Raw genomic sequence first — 21,781 nt, forward strand, 5'->3', positions numbered from 1 at the left:
TTCCTCTTTTATACCAGACGAGGCTTTCCACTCAGCCTCCTCCAACCCATGCAGACACTTTTAAACCGTATCAGTTTCCATTTCCTCCAAACATCAGCTGACGTGAGGCTCTCAGGTATTCCACGGCCGGGTTATTACTCCAGACAGCTCTGACATGGCGAGCGTTTGCCAGGGTGATTGTGTCAGAAGCGTAGCAAGACAGAAGTGGAACGGGGGTTGGATTTGGAGCGACTTTCCGGTGTGTCAGCACGAGTGTAAGAATTAATGGTCTTCAGAGCTCGAGAGCATTTTCATTTTTTCTGGCAAAGGGGGCATCCTGTCTGGTAATTCACATGCTGTCTTTTCAGGAAAAAAAAGAAAAACGTTATGGAAAAACTGCCAGCAAATGGGTTTCATTCTGCTTCACTAAGGGTTAAATATTAAGGGGCTGATCGCAGGATGAATTAGGTTCACCTGTCTTGGAGAGCCGACCCCATTCCGACACTGTTTTCCACATCTCCGAACAGATTTAATACAACATGGGTAGTTGGTTGTGAACGCCTGGACAGCTCAGCTCAGCGTCTGGCACGGTGTCCACTTTTGGAAGACAATCCCCCTGGCAGGTCAAGTAAACCCTGGCCCCCAAACACTGAACACACTTTCCAAACCTCATTACAGAGACCTCCGCTGTTTTGTTGCTTGTGGGCCCCAATCAAACTCCCCCGACATCCCCCTCTTCTCCCTCCTCCATTCTTTTCAAATGAGAATTGAATTTCTTTTTTTTTGTTTATGTTATCATTTGTAAATCTTAGAAGAAGTGGGCCATGAGGCACACAGAGGGGAACCTCATGCTCAGTTTAATGAAGTATTTACAGATAATTCCAACTGTCAAATACTTGCGCCCGATGACATAGTGCAGAGTGCTGACGCTCACAACTGCCCCCCCCACCTCGCTCCCTCCTCGTTAAGCAGGCGGATTTGATTTCAGGTAAGAACTTATTGGGAGGAAAAGAGGCAATGGGGAGCTGCCAGCGAGGGCCATGGCTTTTACCGAAAGGGAAAACAATCCTGCGAGATGCACATCAGAGCTCAAAGGACCCAGACACTGAGAGGCTCAGATAGGTATAAAGGTAATAGATGTCATCTCTGACGGATGCAATTTGCTCAGAAAATGAAACTCCTGCAGTTTTGTTTCAGACCTTTGAGCTCAGCCAGCCTCTGTCAAGCCTATTAAGTGCGCCAGGCTTGCTTTTTCCTTTCATTCGTGCAGTATGAAGAAAAATGGGATTCACCCTGAAGCCACCTTTAAATTTCATTATTAACCTCTGGTACACAGAAGATGAAACTGCAGCGTTTCTAAGCTTCAAATTCGCTTTTTGATGTTCAATAATTCAATAAAGCTCAGTAAACAACCATCAGTGGGAATAGATATGAGGTTGTCAGATTGCAATAAAAAAAAAGTCAGCCACTCAAGAAATGTAGATGGAGCTGAATATCTATAACTCTTTAATAAATATTTCGAAATAGTAATAATTTGATTGCCTGATGCCCTGCAGCTTTTACCTGGCAACATGAGTGAATGCAATACTGTAGGGCTACAAAATGTGGCTGCTCCTGTGGGTGCTCACACCAAAATACAAATCTAATAATTTCTTGATATACAATTAAGTTGCTACAGCTTAGTGTGCCATACTTTGTGTATACAAATCAGGTTGTGTGTGTGTGTGTGTGTGTGTGTGTGTGTGTGTGTGTGTGTGTGTGTGTGTGTGTGTGTGTGTGTGTGTGTGTGTGTGTGTGTGTGTGTGTGTGTGTGTGTGTGTGTGTTTGTGTGTGTGGGATGAAACAAAAACATTACTATTATTATTATCATTATTATCATTATTATTATTGTTATTATTATTATTATTATTATTATTATTATTATTATTATTATTATTATTATTATTATTATTATTATTATTATTATCTAATCATCAGTGTTATACCTAAGATTAATGTAAGCCCAGTTTTGGGCAGTGAAAACCTTCTTCCACTGAGAAATGGTGTGAAGGAGCAATAATGGACTCCTGAGTGCTGACCTCTGTATGGAAGCAATTTGGAGGGGAGAACGGTTGAAAGTGCGCAAAAAGACAAATTAATCCTGGACGGAAACGAGATACATCCTTTACAAAACAACCCATTTAGGTCGTTTTGGACCATCAGCTGCTCTTTAAAGTCAAAACGAGATGACATGAGAGCTGCACAAAGCTGACGGAATACAGTGGAATTAAACCCGCAGGACAATCCCAGATTCTCTGGGGAGGGGAAATAGCCTAACAGACCTTTAAATGTGTGTATCAGAGGAGAGGAACCTATTTCGCTTCACGCCCTTTTCATTTAATTATTTAATTATTTATTCATTGTGATGGACTTTAATCAAGCAAACGAAAAAAAAGCTAACCTGATCCGGAGTGTTCAGCAGAATGGATCTATTGGTTTTTGAGATTTTGTTTAATCGTCTGCTTTGTGTCAAACGTCTGTTGATCGTTACTTTCGTTTTGAATTAGCGCTGATTGTGAGCATGAGTGCGCAATTTAGCAGAATACGGGGAATTACGCTTGAATATTATTATTATAATTATTATAATTATTATTATTATTATTATTATTATTATTATTATTATTATTATTATTATTATTAACAATAGTAATAATAACAATATGGTCATACTACTTTGTAATATTATTATTCGTACATTCAACAATCTATATATTTTATTTATATATAAATAAATAAAAAATACTAGTAGAATTAGTAGTGGTAGCAGTAGTACGTTTGTGCATTATTAACATTATTCATAATATTATTCAACAGTTTAAAATTATATAATAGATCTATTAATAATAATGTATTAATTATTTCTTCTTATTCTTATTCTTATTCTTAGTAGTAGTCGTAGGAGTAGTAGCAAATTAATGGTGCCTTAATAATGTCCTCATTTACATTTTTAGATATGTGTATCTTACTACTATTAACACACGGCTCAATAATATTAATAATATCATCAATAAAATAATAATAATAATAATTATTATTATTATTATTATTATTATTATTACGATTTAAATAAAACTGCAATTATTATGATGCGCTTCAGTCATTCGGCGCATTCCTTTCCTCTGCCTAATTTTAGTTTTACAATAATGTTAAATCTTTAATTAAATGGGGTAATGTCTTCATAGCTGAATCTACTTTCTTTTTGTTGTTGTTTGAGTTATTTTTTTTCCACCAACCACCGACGGTGCAACATGGAGCTCATGTCCAAACAGCGGGTATCTCCTTCACATGAATAAATAATGTTCTTTTAGTGCTGAGAAAAAACAAATGAAAGAAATTTCGAGACATCAAGAAAAAAAGTGCTTCAACCAAGCTGCTTCCTGTGTCGTTTGTTTGTAATGTTATATAAATACTTATTTGTGTAAGCGCTTCTTCGCGTTGTCAGGTTTCACATTCAAACCTCAATATCCATGTCTGAAGAATATGAGCAGGGACAAGGAACTTTGCACCGTCACAAATCGATTCAAAAATCTTTATTTGAGAATGGCGCCTCTCGGTTCAACTGTTGTTTTAAATCTGCGACCTCCTGCCTCTCTGTTTCTGATTTGTCTGACAAATTCCTGTCCCAAGTGGACACTTGGAGCCCGTGCAGACATTTTTCATCACGATCATTTCCATCCAGCCTTAGTTTGGGAAAACACGGTTTAAGGCATTTCTCCCACCGTCTGAAACAAAGCGACTTGTGTCGTTTAACAAACACTTTGGCTCTGGAGTCTTTGGCCTTGTCTCCCTGCGCTTTCTCTCTTGTTTTTTTTGTGTGTGTGTGTTTTTCTCTCCACCACACAGCCGCGCTGTTTGCACAACGGATGTCACTGATTTTCTCAGCTTCACACTTAGAAGGTGACAAAAAAAAACCAAAAAAAAAACCTGTCCAGAGGGAGATGGCACCGGACAGGCGCGCATGGCGCAGCATGGGCATTCAGTCCAGATCCTGGCTGCACCAAACGCGCGCCTCCGTCAACCTCCAACCGTGCAAAAGTCGTTGAATGAACCTTTTATAGAGATAAAGATATAAAAGGCAACTTTACTATCGATGTGTGTATCGACTGTAATCGGTCAACTCCAGACTTAAACTAACTGCGCGTATTTACGAATGCTTCATTTTGCTTGACGCAGGCCAGGCGCATTCTTCTCTAAATGAATCTGCTGACTTCTTGAATTTTAAATGAGTTTTGTGCCGGAGGTCTGCTCTGCTTAGAATCACAGGATCCCTTTCTATAAATTGGTCCGGTCCTTGGATGTGAAATAAATAACAGCGTGTTTTCTTTTTTGTGGGTGGGGGTTGTTGTGGGGTTGAAGGAGTGAGGGTGTCCATCATGAGGCCGGTTTTTTTTTTTGGTTTTTTTTAACCTGGGCAACTGTACCTGCATTACTCTCCAACCACTAGTGTGTTTTGTATTTTCAGCAGTACATTGAATTATTTAACGAAGCCCTCCTGAATTTGTCTCTATCGGGGTTATTTCTGGGATCAATATTTCATCCCGCTTCACTGCACTGAGCGGCTTTTTACGCTTGTTTGGGCTCGTTCCTAGACTCCCAGATCCCCAAGAAATGGAAAATAGATAGAGAAGAAGAGAAGGAAACGATTCCCCATGCAGAGCTTCAATAATTCACTGCTGTGTCTTCGCATGATGAGGTGAAACGCGTCGGGCGCAGATAGTTAACGGAGCGTTTCTCTGAAGAAATACGTTGCTTTGAGGCCCCCTGCGAGTCCCTGCAACTCATCTCTCCTCTCCGGAAGTCAAACCTCTGAAATAAACTATCCTGCACTTCGAATTCTTGATTCAGTGTATTATGTTTGAAAATAAGAATCAGTGCGTCTTTTTTTTTTTAAGTGTAATATATTTGCTTCTGCCTGCAAACGAAGCTTGATCCACTTATTGCAACTGTTGTGATTAAATATTTAGTACAAACTAACTTGTAATTGAATACATTGGGTTTGGCTGAATTGAATTAAAATTTAACCACATGTATGATATTCCTGGATTCAGAGGATTGCTGGTTGACGAAAGAAACATCATTCGTCTCTCTGTTTAAGGGTTGTTTTTGCGCTGGTTTCTCTTCCTGTCACAAACGGGACTCGAACGTCTTCGCCACCCTCAAGGTCAAGACTTTACTCGACCGATTGCAACGCTGACAACGATAAGAGCGAAACGATTTGTGGCCACAATTGCAGTGGACGTTTCTACGTGAATAAATAAATAAATAAATAAAAGGATGGTCTATAATAAGCTGTAGAAACGTTACTGGATGCCTGACAATAAAAAAGCCCACCCCTCCTCCTCGTCCAAACTACAAAAAAAAAAAAAGAAACTTTGTAGCATAATATCGGCTTTTCCAAAAACCGCAGACACGTTGGGTTTAACAGCCTGCATGGTGAGAAATAAAGCTTTAAATGGATTTCAACGCGCTCATTTTCAACCTCTAATGAGTGCTTTACGATGGAATTAAAATAACTGAGAGCCCACAACAGCAATGTGCGATAAAAAAAAATAATTTAAATCCCCACAATGATCATTTGAGAGGGATTTTTTTTAAGGCATTATTTAATGGGCTCATATCGCACCGTGACACAAGAGGTTATTCTGTGTGAGTGCTCGCAGGCCTTCGTTTCCCGCTCCCACACTGCAGCCGGAAGTCTCCCTGAAGCGCGCATCTACATCACCACCATAACCTTCTTCTTCTTCTTCACCGTCATTATCATATTTAATAATGTTGACAAATGAGCGGCTGAGCTGGCTCTCCGCCGCTTCTCCACCCACCGAGTTTAGTTCTCATTCCGTATCTGTGCGATCAGGAGCTGCCAGGTGTCAGACACCAAAACGCTTCATTGAAGAGGTGAGTTAAAGATGAGGCGTGGCTTTTTGTTGGTTTGCTTGTTTTCAGGGATGCTGTGCATGAAGTAAATGGATTTAAAGTGACGGTAAACTGATTGTCTGTGCGTAAATCACACATCGAGCCTGGCCGGGCTTAATTGGGAAACAACTGGACAGCGTGCGTGTCTTCTCACTTTCTGTTTCCGTTTATCCTCACAAAACATGCACACATTTGACTACTGCTGACCCGAACAGCTTTAACAGCTCCATCCTGGAGGCCAGTGCGTCATTACGCGCACGGCTTGGCGCGCGCGCGCGCATGTGTGTGTGTGTGTGTGTGTGTGTGTGTGTGTGTGTGTGTGTGTGTGTGTGTGTGTGTGTGTGTGTGTGTGTGTGTGTGTGTGTGTGTGTGTGTGTGTGTGTGTGTGTGTGTGTGTGTGTGTGTGTGGTGGACCACTATCCACTTTTTCTGAGCACCCAGTTGGATACACATTGCTCTCCTCATCCTCTTTTTCCTCAGCGGCGCTTCCATCCGCGGTTCCCCCCTCACGCAGAGCAGCGCTGCGAAAACGCCGCAGCCAGCATGGTTGGACGGAGCTACTTCTTTTTACTCGCAGTCCCATTGCTGCAGATGTTGTAAACCTGTGGCTTCGTGTTGGTGTTGCTCAATTCGCTCTCGTTAAAATGTGAGCGAAAGACCGCCTTGTTGCAGTTGTGCGACGAGGCCGCACATATGCAAATGCGAGTCCTGGTAAATGCAAAGAGGAGAATAAGGTAATTAGAAGCAGAGCTGCTTAAAAAGCCCCACAAAATAATAATTTACCAGCTAATAAAATTTGCACATGCGGTTTACCTCGTGGATTAAAATTTAGTACTTTTGCGCACTAAACCCAAGCACCGTCGTTAAACTTTTCTTTTCTCATATGACCTCACATTTTAACTGTCTTACCTGATACTTTGAGTAAAATGTGTTATTTGGCATCAGAGAACCATCTTCAGCGTCGGTTGACTCTCCATGGCCTCAATATCTATCAGACACCGAGCTGTGACATCTGTCTATCAAGTTACGGGTTTATTATTAACAGGGTTCTCATAACACACACGCACTCGCGCACGCACGCACAGGCGGAGAGAGAGAGAGAGAGAGAGAGAGAGAGAGAGAGAGAGAGAGAGAGAGAGAGAGCGAGAGAGAGAGAGAGAGAGAGAGAGAGAGAGAGAGAGCTCATCCTTGCCTTATTATTAGGCTACTTATTAACATCCATCAGGACATGGACTTCAGCTTGTGCGGACTATCTGTTGGATGATACTGAGGTATTAGAGAGAAGCTGCAGCGCTGATAGCGGAGCGATAACTTACTGCTGCGTTAAGCAAAAATATTCTAATCACGACGACGTTACAAGAGAGAGAAATCTCTCTCGCTAACTTCAAGGTCTCCCTGATAATAGGCAGAGTAATAAGGCAGCGAGGAGATTTGGGTGAGATGTGATTTGGAAGATCAAACCTCTCCAAGAAGGACGCATAAACTTTAGTTTTTTTTCCCCCCCGAAAGGGTCGCGACCTCGATCTGTGATTGAACGTGGAAACGTCCGCAGCTCTCCTCGACACTTCTGATGAATTTTCATGCGCCCAAGCGCGATCCTGCCCACAAAAAGCCTCCGAGGGTCAGATTAGTTGTTTGACGCCCCCTCTTCCTCTTCCTCCCCTCCCTCCCCGCAGTCTTTGTCTCTCCTCCCCTCTCTCCTCCCTCTATCAGTCAGCGCGCCCGTTGGCACAGGGAAGATTGAAAGTGACACACTCTGATTAGAAACCGGTCGGTTGCGCTGTTGAACCAGCGCCGTGAAACTGCACCTCGGACGCTTTTCGGTCAGCTCTCAGTTTAATTGAGTCTTCTTCTTTTTTTTTTTTTTTTAATGTTTCGCCTTCCTTACCGGACTGCGTGTATTTCTTTTGTGCGGTTGTTTTCCCAGCGACACTTTTTGCGCTCCCCCCCTCCCCTATCCGTGCTGTCGTCCTAGGATGAAGCCAGGAATTCAGAGGAGAGCCGCATTGTGAGCGCTGAGGCGCACAAAAAGAGGACGAGCGAGGAAAGAAAAAAAAGTGCAGAAAAGTACTCGTGTTTGCGCGCTCTGGTCCTTAAATACCACGATCCACAACATCGCTGCTGCGCGCAAAACTCTCAGTCTCATCCTTCCACTTCTTCACACACACACACACACACACACACACTTACACGCACACAAACACACCCACACACTGCCACCACCAGCAGTCACTAACTTTTGTCTCCCTGGATCTCCGCTCCGACTTCGGGTCCAGACTCACCTCAGCGTGATCCGCCGCGTCCCCAGGAGCCGAACCAAAGCCCAGCCCTGGATTCAATACTCCTGATCAATGGACAGAGCCTCGTCAGCGGCCAGCAGCGCTACAGACACGCCGTAAACAGTGAGTGGGACCACAAACACAAGCACGCACGCAAGCACACACGCGCGCGCCAGATCTGATTTTGAAACAAATGACTTATGAAGGGAATTAATTCGAATTTAAAGACACAAACTGAAGTCTTTATATTTTATATTATTTTTATTTTAATGTAATCTCTAATTACTCGTTTAATAGCTACACATGGCAGCAACAAAATACCTAACATAATTTATCAATAACAATTGCCTATGTACGGAAGAAAAAAATTATGTCTACAATAACAAACAATCAGTAAATATGGGATATTTTTCTAAGATGATTCTTTCTTTCTTTTTACGAAGAGCTGATTCGATCTTGTAAGAAAAGCGAGTCCAACAAATTTATTCAAAGGAAAAAAAATATTTTTTCCAATATTGTGAGTTAACTAATTGATTTTTTCGATGTTTTTAACATTCATTAAATATAGTTTTGGATGTGACTCGAAACATTTCTGCAGGAAAATGAAAAAGCGTGTGTTAGAGCGGAAGTGTGTGTGTGTGTGTGTGTGTGTGTGTGTGTGTGTGTGTGTGTGTGTGTGTGTGTGTGTGTGTGTGTGTGTGTGTGTGTGTGTGTAATCCCATAGCAACCCCTCATTAATTGCCCATATTCCATTTGAGCTCCAATCTACATACTTTCTTATTTTTCGCTCCGTCCTCACATATAATCCTTTCCTTTCCTTTCCTTTCCTCTCTTTGACCGACCAATAAAAAACATCTATTCAGAATCAACCCTTCAAGTTAAAACGCGTCACGTTGCTCCACCAGTCCCTCTCCCTTTGTAACTTTTTAACACCAAAAAAAATTATTGAGCACTCAGTGTAAGAGGTGTCAGTCATTAACGCCCCCGGAGGCTGACTAATAAGCCACTCATTAGCTTTACACCGGTTAATTTACAAACTAGGCGCGCAGCGAGCGATGAATAAAACATATTGAGGGAACAGACGCGATGTAACGACATCGGCCAAGTGCTGTCTGCAGCTACAGCGGCCTTTTAACCTCCGGCACACGCGGGACGCACGAGCAGCCAACACAGCGACACGAAAGCCAACCAACTGCCTCAAAACTAAAAAGGGGTATTCGGAAATACTTTCTAAATAAAGCATTTACAAATGTGCAGAGGGATAGAGGGAGAAAAGAAGGGGGGAAGAAGATAAGTTACAGGTCTGATGAGGGACTAAAAGGCCTCCAGGTCTCCTGCGCGTAATATCATGAAACCCAAGCCAAATGCGTTTGGCTCCAAATGAGAACCAGTCCTGCAACAGACCATCGTGTCATGACCAATATTTGGGCCTGCACTAAAAATAAACCCTCCTTTTTCTGCGCTAATAAATCAAACCCTGCATCCAATTTCTCCCCATTTTTTTAAAGTCAGCTGCAACCTTATACTAAAACCCTTTCCGCAGGAAGTTAGTGCATAGTTCCCCAATCCTCTAATTAAAAAAAAAAAAAAAACTTTACCATTTATCGCAGCTCTGCGAACAGCTTCTTCCCATCTCAAACTGAAATGTTCCGCCCAATGTGACCTTTAAAACGCAGCAGGTTGATTCCGTTTCGTCCTAGTCTTCTTCGTCTCCACAACCACCAGGAATCCAAACAGCAGGTTTTCTCTCGCGTAAACGTCAGTTTCTGTTCACAGAAATGCCACTTTTTCAAGAATCAGGTAAATCAGGTAAAAGCATCGATATGCAATTGATTAATTCCCAAAGTAACAAAAGCACAAAATGTACAGTTTTGTCATGGGAAATAGCGTGTGTACCATTAATAAGATCTACGTGTTACCAGTTACGTGCGCACTTCGCTGTCAAACACTTTATTATTCCCACAAGGCTTCTGTGGAAGCAGTTTTTAAATAAAGACTTAGAAAAAGTTGTCTGAGCCAGCCGCGTAGAAAAACGAATTCGTCCTCTGTTGCTGTGATGGAAGATTTCGACTTAAAGTTTCAAGTTTGCTCAAGTGGTATAACGTTTAAGGAACAAAGAGCAACGCGTAAAACATAAATATGAAGGAACACTTTAGTTTTTAATAAGATGTGCGAGCTTATATTGTGTGTGTGTTTTATATTAAAGAACATTTGATCTCATTGCGCAAATAATTATGGACTGAAAAGGCACGCAGATTACGGAGACGAGTCAATTTGCGAAAAACGTATGTGTCTTGTTTTGTGACTTTTCAAAAGGCTAAAAATCAACAACAATTTTATGGAAAATCAGCTTGTTCATAAAAGGCAGTTATTTTATCATTTTGTAAAATTGAAATTTTATATTTGAACTGATTAATAATTTTTCTTTTAGTTATTGTAAAATAATATAATTACAAAAACTAATAATTAGCGAGATGACCAATTTAAAAAAAAACACCCACATTATTTCACTTAAGGTCACTCAAAACTTGTAAACTTGAACTTAAACTAATGTTGAAGTTTTAAACAAACTTTTTGAACTTGTTTGTGATTGCCATGGCCTGAAGTAACTATTAAATACACCCTGCTTAAAGTTGTATCCTGTGTTGTAAAGTTATAAAAGTAGTGACCTTGAGGTTAGGGTGGTTGTAACTGGATGTTCGCTGATGGCTTGCCCTGGTGGGTCCTCCGGTCCATATGCTCAGCTTACTTGATGGGTGACATCCAGCATCAAACATCAAACCTGAACACGACCCCGGAAGTGAGGAGCCAGAACCCCAACAGTAGCTGCACCGAAAATCAATTTTTTTTTTAGCGACCCTGTGGAACTTGATACTTTGACCTTGAACACCTCTTATGTCTCACTTATTGTGTGATGTTATGAGCGGTGCAGCAGCTTTACAGCCTCAATAAGTTCCTGCTACATCCACCTTTCAATCCTAAATCTCAGTGTTTCAGGAGCTCTGCCTTCCTGTATGAACCTTTGCCGAGGGCGTGTCCACATTATTAAATTGCACATTAGACTGCAAAGGCAGAAGATGCTGTGCTGTCTGGCGTATTGCTCAGGCAGATGACTGTATTTTGTTGTAGCATCGACTCTAAACATAGCAAAAAGGGCTAGTAGGGGAAAACTGTACCTGCAGGCTGTGCTGGCCTAGGATGGTTGGTTTCTTTTTTAACACAGTAAGAAAAAGCCGGACTTCCCCTCTCAGGTCCATTCAGGAAACTGTCAATTGATTAACAACAGACATCCCATCAAGTGCCATGACTCACAATTTTTTCTAAATTGCATTCAACAAATATGATAATCACATGTTTCCTATCTGACGTGTTTCACGATGCACTCACGTTGGTGACTGTTGGCCAGTTTTGTCTCTTGAAGTTTGACCCAGAGTGAGGAAACGTCCTCCCTGCAGGGTGCTGCGAGCTGTGAACGGTTCTGGCTTGACAAAGTTGTACGCCCCGGAGGTGCTTCAAACGCGCGGGGTCTGACACAGTCTGAGAGCGCATCATGTTCGAGCTGCATCACTGTCATTTTGTGCAGCGTTTGCCTCGGCGGCGTCCCTGCTGAGTGTCACCGGGCTCTGAGTCAGTGTGTGGTCCCTGGAAGTGTTAAAGCAGAGAGCCTGCGCTGCATGTTGGCTGAGGTTTGTGTGGCTTAGTGTCAGTGTGTGTGTGGGAGCGTGCGTGCGTACGTGTGTGTGGGAGCGTGTGCGTGTGTGTGTGTGTGTGTGTGTGTGTGTGTGTGTGTGTGTGTGTGTGTGTGTGTGTGTGTGTGCGTGTGTGTGTGCATCCTCCGAGCTGGAAGGGCGAGGCCGTAAATGCTGTTCTTCATCCAGCATTATCAAACGAGATGTTTACCAGAGAGCCAAACATGTTTGTCTGAGGGGCCGCCGACTCGCCCTCCTCGCTCTCCCCGCTCTCCTCTGTTAGTGAGTCTGCCCGAGCCTTGTGAAACATCTACAGAAGTGCGGAACAGTGTGTTCACCCCAAAGGTCCGCTGTCCCTCTTCACACCAGCTCCCTCCACATCACGTCTGACGGCCATAAACGGCAGATTCCTCAGTATACACAACTCCTCATAATCAGTTACGTACATCTAGAAAGTTCCCAGTGTTGATTTCGGGCTTTGGAAAAAAAAAAAATGTATTCATACTGTGAGAATGTTTCAACTTCCCCTCGAAGTAAATTCTCCTGTAATGTAGTCACACGTTAATTAATATAAAACTGTCACATCATGGTTTGATTACAGAGAAAATTGCTGGCATGAGGGTTATTGCTGGAAAAGACATGCAGGAACAGAACGGCTCTCTGCAGCTGCAGCAATTAGCCATTTTTAAGCTGCGAAAAGGAGGTTTGCACACTAAAAATGCACTTTCACTTTGTCCAAGAATGAGCATAGGGTGCAGCTGATGGATTGGTCATTTGTACATTTTTCCCTCCTGTGCTCATATTTGCCAGTCTGGACTGACGAAAAGGAAATCTGTTCTTCTGACGGTACAAATCATTTAGTTTTGTTTGTTTTACCTTTAGCATTTAGCAATAACTACAAATTCTCTGACTTCTCAGTTTGATTACTCTCAAAAAATTTTCAAAGATGAACTCAATATCTCTGGGGTTTTTTTTTTTTTTTTTTTTTTGCACAGCAAAAATCAGATTTAATAAGTTAACATGAACTCCTTGTGTGTGTGTGTGTGTGTGTGTGTGTGTGTGTGTGTGTGTGTGTGTGTGTGTGTGTGTGTGTGTGTGTGTGTGTGTGTGTTATAGCTGACATCGCTAATATCACTCAGATCGGCTTATTGACGTTTATCCTCAAAATGAACTCTCATGTATAAAAGAAAATTAAGTTACTGAATAAAATTGCTTCAGTTGCTTCACAATCAAATACTAGATTGTCACAAAAGGTTGCGCGTGTTTGTTAATCCCCCGCCAAAGTCACAATTTTACCACGCCACGATCTCACAAGTCAGAAATCAGCAGCAATTTTTACACTTAAAATCATATATTGAAACTTAATATCAACAAATAAGGTTAGAACATAGCTGCTAGATTTGTAGGACTTGTAACCTTTTCTAACAGATTTCTAACAACAATTCAAAGATTTGATTTCATAGAAACGAAGAACATTTAAGATTTTGCTCTCAGATTTCACTGCCTACTGCTGACTGAGACACATAGGTGATGCCCGATACAGTCCACAAGGATATTACTTCAGTAAAAAAAAAAATACAGACACCACTGTTAAAAAAAAGGTGTTATATATGCTTTTGGAACATTTCCAGTCATTTTAATTGTCTGGATACAGATGTGACTGTCTGTTTCTATGATATAAGCAAAACCTTAAACATTTTCATCAAAAGAAGCCTAAAAAACAAACCCTATCCTGATGAATATATTTAATGACCAATTGTGGTATGTGTCATGGATGTATATGTTTTGCTTCCCGTTCAAACCAAAGATTAACAAATGTCCAAAAACACAAATAATACTATAAAAATAAAGACTATTCGTCCATAAGACAACAAATTCAATGTATAATAGGTGTAAATGTGTTTACAGTCACCATTTTACACACAGAAATCTTCCTATTTAACTAACTTGACCAAAAAAAGAGCAAATGAGGAATCTGCACGAAAAATACTCGAACACCAATCTGAACACAAACCTGAAACAAACAACACAATGTATAGAAAGAAGACTGTTTGATCATAAAGCACATGGTTTGGATTTGAAGGTTGAATGAATTACACATACTCAAAGTGCAACAAGGAAAATGTGATTAAATTATTGAAAAATTCCATCAATGGAGAATCTGCTCCCTTGTTGATGTTATTTAATTGACTCTCAGCTTTGTGGCTGCTAAATCCCGCAGTCAGATATCATATTCAAAATCAGCCATTTTGTCTGTCGTTCGGTCTCATGCTCATTGTGTTGTTTTCGTGTAATTGTTGGTGTTTTAATGTGTCATGTGTGCCCCTGGTGGTGCATTGGGTTTTGACATGTTGTGGGATCAACACGTCTGTGGTGTTACTGTACCATCCATTTCAGCTGATATCCATCCACATGTTGGGATGCGTTTTTGTAAAATATTACTTCCATTTCTGCCGAGGACCCATGCAATGCTGACAACCTGAGGCTGGTTTGTTCTTTAATTTGACCCATCAGATCAAAATCAAATCAAGTCCGAGCTCAAAACCACAGAGAATACATTTCACTAAGCAATCCAACAACTTGTACATATCAAGAGTATACATTTTTCCTATATTAAATCAAAAAGAGTACACGATTTGTCTGTGAGGGCACAAAAGTATTCTGAACATATCGTTAAAAAAAAGAAAGATATTAGATTACTTTTGCTATCTGAGTCAGTCTGTGAGAAAGAAGCTTCATTCTCACTGTTGGCTAGTCGCCATGTGGCTATTTCTCCCTGATCCGAGTCCCCTGGAGCCTCTTTTTGTTTATTTGCCTGCTTCTTTTTTTAATGTATTTAGTGTAGAAAAAGTGCTGACGGATACATGAAGGGATCATTTCTTCTCCACGTTCTTGCCCCGTATATTTAGCTTGAATTCAGCAATGATTCACCAAAAAATGTCCACAGTTCGTCTTAAATGGGAAAGAAAACGAGTTAAAAGTTTAGACAAACGTGTGAAATAGCAGTGAGTGAAATTAAAAAAGCTGTGAGGGGAAGAAATGGTCGAGTAAAAAGCAAAGAGCTGAAAACTTGATTTAACTTTGTGGCTTTCCACCTCTGTTTCACACATGGTGGAAAACTAAAAAAAAAAAAAACCTTTGACCTCAATGTAAACAGTAAAAAGTAAAAATTTGTAACAACTTGCCAAACTGCTTCTTATCGTCAGCCATTTGTGCACCTCCCACCCCCACTATTGCGCGTCCCTCCCTGCACATACATGCATGTGTACATTGGGCATTGCGCGCTTCTTTGACAGAGACAGCAGGGCTTTTAATATCGCCCGCCCCCCTCCTCCTCCTCCTCCTCCTCCTCCTCCTCCTCCTGCCTACTTTTATCTATGTTGCAGAGCCAAGCATTAACCAATAGCTTGATAACCCTGCTATAAAAGTGGATCTGGAGCGGGAAGAACAGCCGTATCTCTGGATATTTCCCTATAGGTGACGCCTCTTTCATTCTGCCCTGCTATCAGTGCTAATAATGCCCTCACAGGTCACTCCCTATCCTCCCTCTCCCTCTCTCCCTCTCGCTCTCTCTTTCTCTGTGTGGTTTGCATGTTTAAACTCGGGGGGCCTTCATTAGAAACACACTGTAAAAGGCACCGGCTCGGCGGTTAAAGCAGATGTAAGTTTTTTTTTTTTTTCTTCTTCGTTTCTTGCTTCTTCTTTCTCCTCCTGCCGCTCGGCTGTACGCCTCTCAGCGCCGCCATACGTCTCTTTGGTCTGCTGCTGTGGCAATGGCTGCCCTCTGCCTCCTGTAAAACCTTTATCACGGTGAAGCCACGTGTTCGGTGTGTGTTCATGTGAGGATGGTGAATTTCATCAAAAACAAATCCCTCTAATGGCGCGTACGTCAGAAGCTACCACAGCTGGGCACGTGTTACCCAACCTGAACGCAGGTGAGACACAAGCGAAGCCGCAAGGAGAGAGTGATGGAGTTGAGAAAGAGGCGACAGCAGGCTCCCGGTTTACACTTCTCCTCTGCAGCAGTTATTACAGCGCTTGTCCCTCAAATGTTTGGGAGTACCAATCAGTGCTTGTCAGCTGTCTGATTTGTAGAGTTTAGGCTGGCTTTGAATTACACGTTGGCCTGCGATTGTGTGTGTTTACGTCTTTTGAGCTGGACACGCTGTTTAGAGGCGCGTTTGTTGTCGTGCCCTACTCCTCCATTTCTTTGGGTGTGTCCACATTTTCCTCCTCGCTGGCCCCTTGCTATGTATTTGTCATGTCTGCAACCGTGTAATAATGTGGAATATGTTCGGTTCAGTTTGTAAACGGGGCAGAAGGTGGCCTGAAGGTTATGGGAGGAGCGAGGTTGCGATCAGAAGTTCACTGGTTTGGATGTGACGGCTCACCACTGTAGCAAAGAACTTCACCAAGCGGGTTGAGTCGGGAAGCTTTTCCATCGGTCACCCAGATCATACAAGTCCAGAAAGAAGAAGCTTGTGTTTTTTACTCTTTGTTTTCCCCAAAACATGGACATTTATGTCATTCTACAACATATTTGAGTGTTCTAAAGGTTGCTAAGTGAGACAATAGATGGAAAGTTGCTCTCAGTAGCTATAGCTTCTATCTGTAGTTCTACTTAATATAAGTATACGTATTTGTTTTTTTTGATGCAGTTTTTCCATCAGGAATCTTTAAGTACTTTCAGCTCACAAAACTTTTAAAATAATGAAACCAACACAATAATATTTATTGTTCATGGTGCTGAAAACTGTAAAGGTACCCCAGCTAAGTTTCTGAAACCAAGTATAACTGCATCCGAGTAGAATACGAGGATTTGAGCTGAAGCTATGTTCAATCCCAGACCAGAGAGAGGAGCTACACTGGTAAGTTTCAAACTAACTTGCTTATTGTTGAAGCGAAAAAATGTCCCACACAAAGCGGATGAGAGGCGCCTCATGGAGGAGGTCAAAGGAAATCAGCGTCTGTTGCCATGGAGACGCTCCCTGCTCAGTGTTTCACACAGTGATGGAGCTACCTGCCCTACCCAGTTAGCGTCGATATGAGCTAACGGCTATCATGCTCGCGATGCTAACTCGGTTCCGCAAACAAATGTGGCGTTGGCGTAGGTCTGCGCTCTGGCTAGTGCCTCGTCTAGTTAGTAAAATACACTTATATACACTTAATACACAATAATTAAGTAAACTGACGCAAATCACGACAAAACTCTTAAAAAACGTATAATGCAAGTTTGATTATCTTGATTAAATGTGCAAACCTACATCTTACTCCTATGTCTTGTTAATTTAATAAATATTTTATATTTAATTTATATTAAATTTTTATTCATTTTGGCAGATAAAGCAGCTGAACATTTCTACCCTATTTCTGGAACAGTCATTACAACATCTCCTTTCTTTTCATTCTTTCTGCAACGAACTGTGGTACATGAATGGCATGCGTTAATAGACAGTTGTGCTATAAAGTCAGAGGCAAGTATTGTTTCAGTAAGAATGTTGGAATTCCTTACAGTCATGGCATATCGCTAAACATATCTGAAGTGACGATATGAAACCATCAATTCTGATCAGGAGCTTTGTACACACGAATCCCATGCAAGTGAAAGTATTTTATTCACAAGCGCAGTGTGTGTAGTACGTCATATTTACTGAACGTTTTTGCAAATATTTGATTATGATATTGGACCTTTGGACTCAGGAGGAAAACGCTTCAATTCTGTTTAAAAGAAATTCTATGAAAGAATGTTTGTGAAATTTGACTTTATTGGGGCATTAATTTTAATCCTATTCATGGCAGCTGTAGGTAGGTGAGATTTAACATTCAGCCAGGGAACAGTTTGTCCTCATGATTAGACCACTGGGTCAAGACATCTCTAAAACTGCAGCTCTTGTGGGGTTTTACCGGGCCGGCAGCAGTCAGTATATATCAAAAGTGGTCCAAGGGAAGAAGGCAGTAAACTGTGGACGGGGTCATTGGTGCACGATGGGGAGTGAAAGTTGGCTCGCGTGGCCCGATCTAACAGACGAGCCACTGTAGCTTGAACTGCTGCAGAAGTTAAAGCCGCAAAGGAGTCACAGTGAGATGTGGAATGGAGCTGAATAGCTGCAGACTAGTCCCATGGACACCACTGCAAATTCCAAACCTGCAAAACAGCATGGAGTTAAAGTAAAACCTCTCAAACGCTAAATCTTTGTAGAGGCAAAGAGCTGCTGTAGTAGTCGCCGGTGTGTGGACTGGAAACAAAGTAAATACAATAAAAATCTTTACGTCGCCTACGCTCACGTCAGAGACTGGAGTCGATCTCTGCTGACACTGGGTGCAAAGCAGGTTACATACGGTCCATCACTTTTGATTGAGGGAAGAAGCTGCACCGATGAGGCCTGCTTACACGACAACGATTCAAGTGGAAACGGCAAACTTTTCCTGACTTTTGGCCGCGGCACACATTTAACGTCTTCAGCAAAGTGCACATATACCACATCACACGTCAGTGGCGATGCATTTCTTACATGAGTGGGCCGAAGGTTTGCGTCATACGGATTTCTCCGTGCATGCCTGCATTAGAAAAAAAACACAGTAGCAACTCGTGGCCTGGCGTGCAAACTGAAACACTTCAAGCGTTTCTGTGGTTTTCCGTTTGTGTGGTGATAGTTTTCAAAAAGTTGCCGTGTGAAGTGAAATCTTTCTGCAAGAAAACCTGAAAAACAATGCTGATTTCAGCTGATGGTTCCCGTATAAAATGAGGCAGAGAACATGCAAACTCCACTCAAACACTGAAATGATCTTCTCTCTGTTCAACTATGGTGCCAGCCAACATTGCAGAATACAACAGTATATATATAGTAAATTACTGGCAGTTGGAGTGGCCACATCGTTTCAAATGACAGTGACTTATTTTCAAATGTGTAGAATTCACATTGAGTTAAAATAGTATTGTGTGTGTGATCGTATTTGAACACAATATTTAAGTTTCTATGCAACTTTGACTCTTAGATCGGTCAGCGTGAACCACACTCTTTCATAAACTACAGTGCATGTACACACACACACACACACACACACACACACACACACACACACACACACACACACACACACACACACACACACACACACACACACACACACACACACACACACACACACACACAAGCACACACACACGTTGTTTAGAGGTGTGTTTGTTGTCGTGTCCTACTCTCCTATTTCTTTGGGTGTGCCCTCATATTGCTTTTTGCTCTGCAATCTTGTCTCGGGCCCCTCGGTTTGTATTTGTTATGTCTGGAACTTTATAATAATGTGGAATTTGATAGTGGCTTATCATCACAATGCAGGGTCGTGCTAGTATCAAAACGCCGTGCGGGACAAACAGAAGAGATTGTTTGTTCCCGCTCACAGCCAGGGGCATGTAAAGTTTGGAAAACTTCTAAGGAAAAGATGCAAGATTATTGGCAGTAAATGTATTAAATATCCAAGCTACAACTTCTCTGAGAAGTTCCAGAGAAAGGACAATAAACGGAGAAATGTGTCATGACCCCCTTCTTATCAAAAACACATTACATTAGTGGTGCCCGTTTCCATAGCAGATACCCAACAGCTTCCCTTATCGCGGGTTTATTAACAGCTCTAACTATCAGGCAGCTTATCAAACAGCGCAGATGCATTTAGGATGTTTAAGAGCGGCTTTAATGGCAGCCCCGGAGCCTTCAAAACGTGGCGAGTTTGAAGACTCGTCTTCAGAACAAAAGGTTATTGCTCAACACGCCTGTAATAATTGCATAAGACAGATTAGCATTTATCAGCCAGTGAGAGGGGATGTTTACGTGATAGCGCGATACCAGTCCACACCCTGGGTTTTATTTACATGCTCGCTCAATAAGAACAGGTAGACTCCCAGCATGAGGAGTCACCACAACAAGCCATTGCAACATCTTGAAATAGTTGGATTTCTGTCTGTGTAAGTGCCGTGAGATGTTGTTAGTATCTGTATAAAAAGAAAAATGATTCGGGGGGTAGAAAACAGGGACTTCTTTGATATTTTTTAACAAGAGAGAAAAATATGTGCATTCCTCTGCATTGGGTTGTATTGCTATGAGTAGATCTGCCTGAATGAACTTCTGTATTGAAGCTTGAGAAAAAAACATTACTGGAAGAGAAACGCTCTGATCTACAGGCGGCTTTCTGACATCTGAATATTTCATAAACAACAGCACGCTTACACCCTATCCATTATTCACATGTCTAAGCTGCTTTACCTCTGATCCGAGCTCCCTGTCGGAGGGAAGCTGCCTGTTACAGTTCACTTATTTCTATTAAACAACAAAAATACAGAATTATGGGGAGTAAAGCACAAACTTCAACAGCTTTAATCATATTTTCATTATTACTAACAGATGACCAAATTGTGAATGAAATATTTATGGTTCCTAATTAATTGGAAAAATGAAATAGAAGCACATAGATCGGTTTAATAATGTCAATATTTACATCTGAAATTGAGTTTAATGTGATGTGATTTAATGTGAAACCAATAATGTATAATCTTTGGAAATTGGCTCTTAGGCCGCAATGACTGGAGATGTCTGAAATAAAAACAAACTTTACCAAAAAAAAATGTTATTTGTTTAGCACTGCTTGTTTTGATTTTTCCACATTGAACTTTTGCAGACAGAAGGCCACTCAGCTCAGCCACGGTGAATTAATCGTGTCGAATTTAATGACACAACAGAGCCTCAGTTACAAGAGTATAAAAACCACTTATAAACCCAATTTACATTAATTACAAGATCAATTACCAAATATCAAAATCCATAAAGGATATTTTCATCAATTTGGGTGCTCACACTAAACACACAAACTCGCCAATTATTAAAAATAGAGAATCTACAGACTATAAGATCTTTGGATTGGACTCACTTTTGAAGGGTTGCGAATATTGTCAAGGAGTAGTCTTATCAAACATAAATGATTTTAGTTAAATGTACTGAAATAAAAATATCAGAAGCAAAATCTCACTGCTGAATTACATTTGATGTATCATCTATTTGAGATGATATCTCTTGAAGGAATTGTTTTATTAATTCATTCAGTATTTAGCTTAAAAAAAAGGTGAGACACTTTTTTTTAACATAGAGGAGCAAAGTTTTGACATTATCTTTTTAAAAAAATCACAAATTAAGCAGTATTTCAATGCATCGGATATTTCTAAAACTTCCCACTGTTTGTCCATTCAAACGTTCAAGCTTAAAATATCGACAGAAATAAATCCTAACTGATATACAAGACATGTGGGGAAAAATACTTTTTTCAGTTGAAAAACTATTCATGTAATACGCTTCAGGTACTTCAGGTGAACTCGACGTCAGGTCTCATAAAATAAGAAAGAGAAGAAACTTTTTTCTGAGGTGATTCAACCTCCGCTTTGGAAAAGGAAGAGGAACCTGACTGAGTCAGCGCCACACACATTTATGACTCCAATATAAATACACTTTAAATACATGATTATATGAAGATCCTATATTAATAATAACATTTTACTTTGCATTCTTTGGAAGTAGACAAGTGAAACATGGCAGATAGATACTTAATATAAAAAAAAACAACAACTTAAGTAAAAGATAAAAAGCACATGTTGTGAAGTGTACTCTGAAAATGATTTTTTTTTTTTTAATTCTTCATCGATTACGGCATCTTGCAGTGTTTTTGGTAGAACACACGCGTGTGTGCGCGTGATGACACACTTTATAACTATTGTTATTGAGGAAACAGTAAAGGAGGAAAGGGTTAGGGTGAGACTAAGGTCGTTGATTTGCTACGATGACCTTTGAAGTGACATAAGAAGACTCAGACTGTGTTTAGCGGCTCGTTCATTAGTAATGA

General features: G+C 41.1%; 1 protein-coding gene across 2 annotated transcripts in view; it reads left to right on the forward strand.

Annotated features, from left to right (window-relative positions):
* The first annotated feature begins 7,990 nt into the window (after positions 1-7,990).
* Positions 7,991-21,781, forward strand: part of satb2 (SATB homeobox 2) — a 57,579-nt gene continuing 43,788 nt past the window's right edge. Inside the window, exons 1-2 of one of the 2 annotated variants that reach the window (XM_080478348.1) lie at positions 7,991-7,998; positions 8,208-8,333. The gene's annotated coding sequence lies outside the window, so the exon portion shown is untranslated. Of the gene's footprint in view, positions 7,999-8,207; positions 8,334-21,781 lie in introns of those variants that run through there. The other variant, XM_080478347.1, reaches the window with a different exon arrangement.

Source organism: Lipophrys pholis (genome assembly GCF_963383615.2).
Source record: "Lipophrys pholis genome assembly, chromosome: 13".
NCBI classification, from domain to species: domain Eukaryota; kingdom Metazoa; phylum Chordata; class Actinopteri; order Blenniiformes; family Blenniidae; genus Lipophrys; species Lipophrys pholis.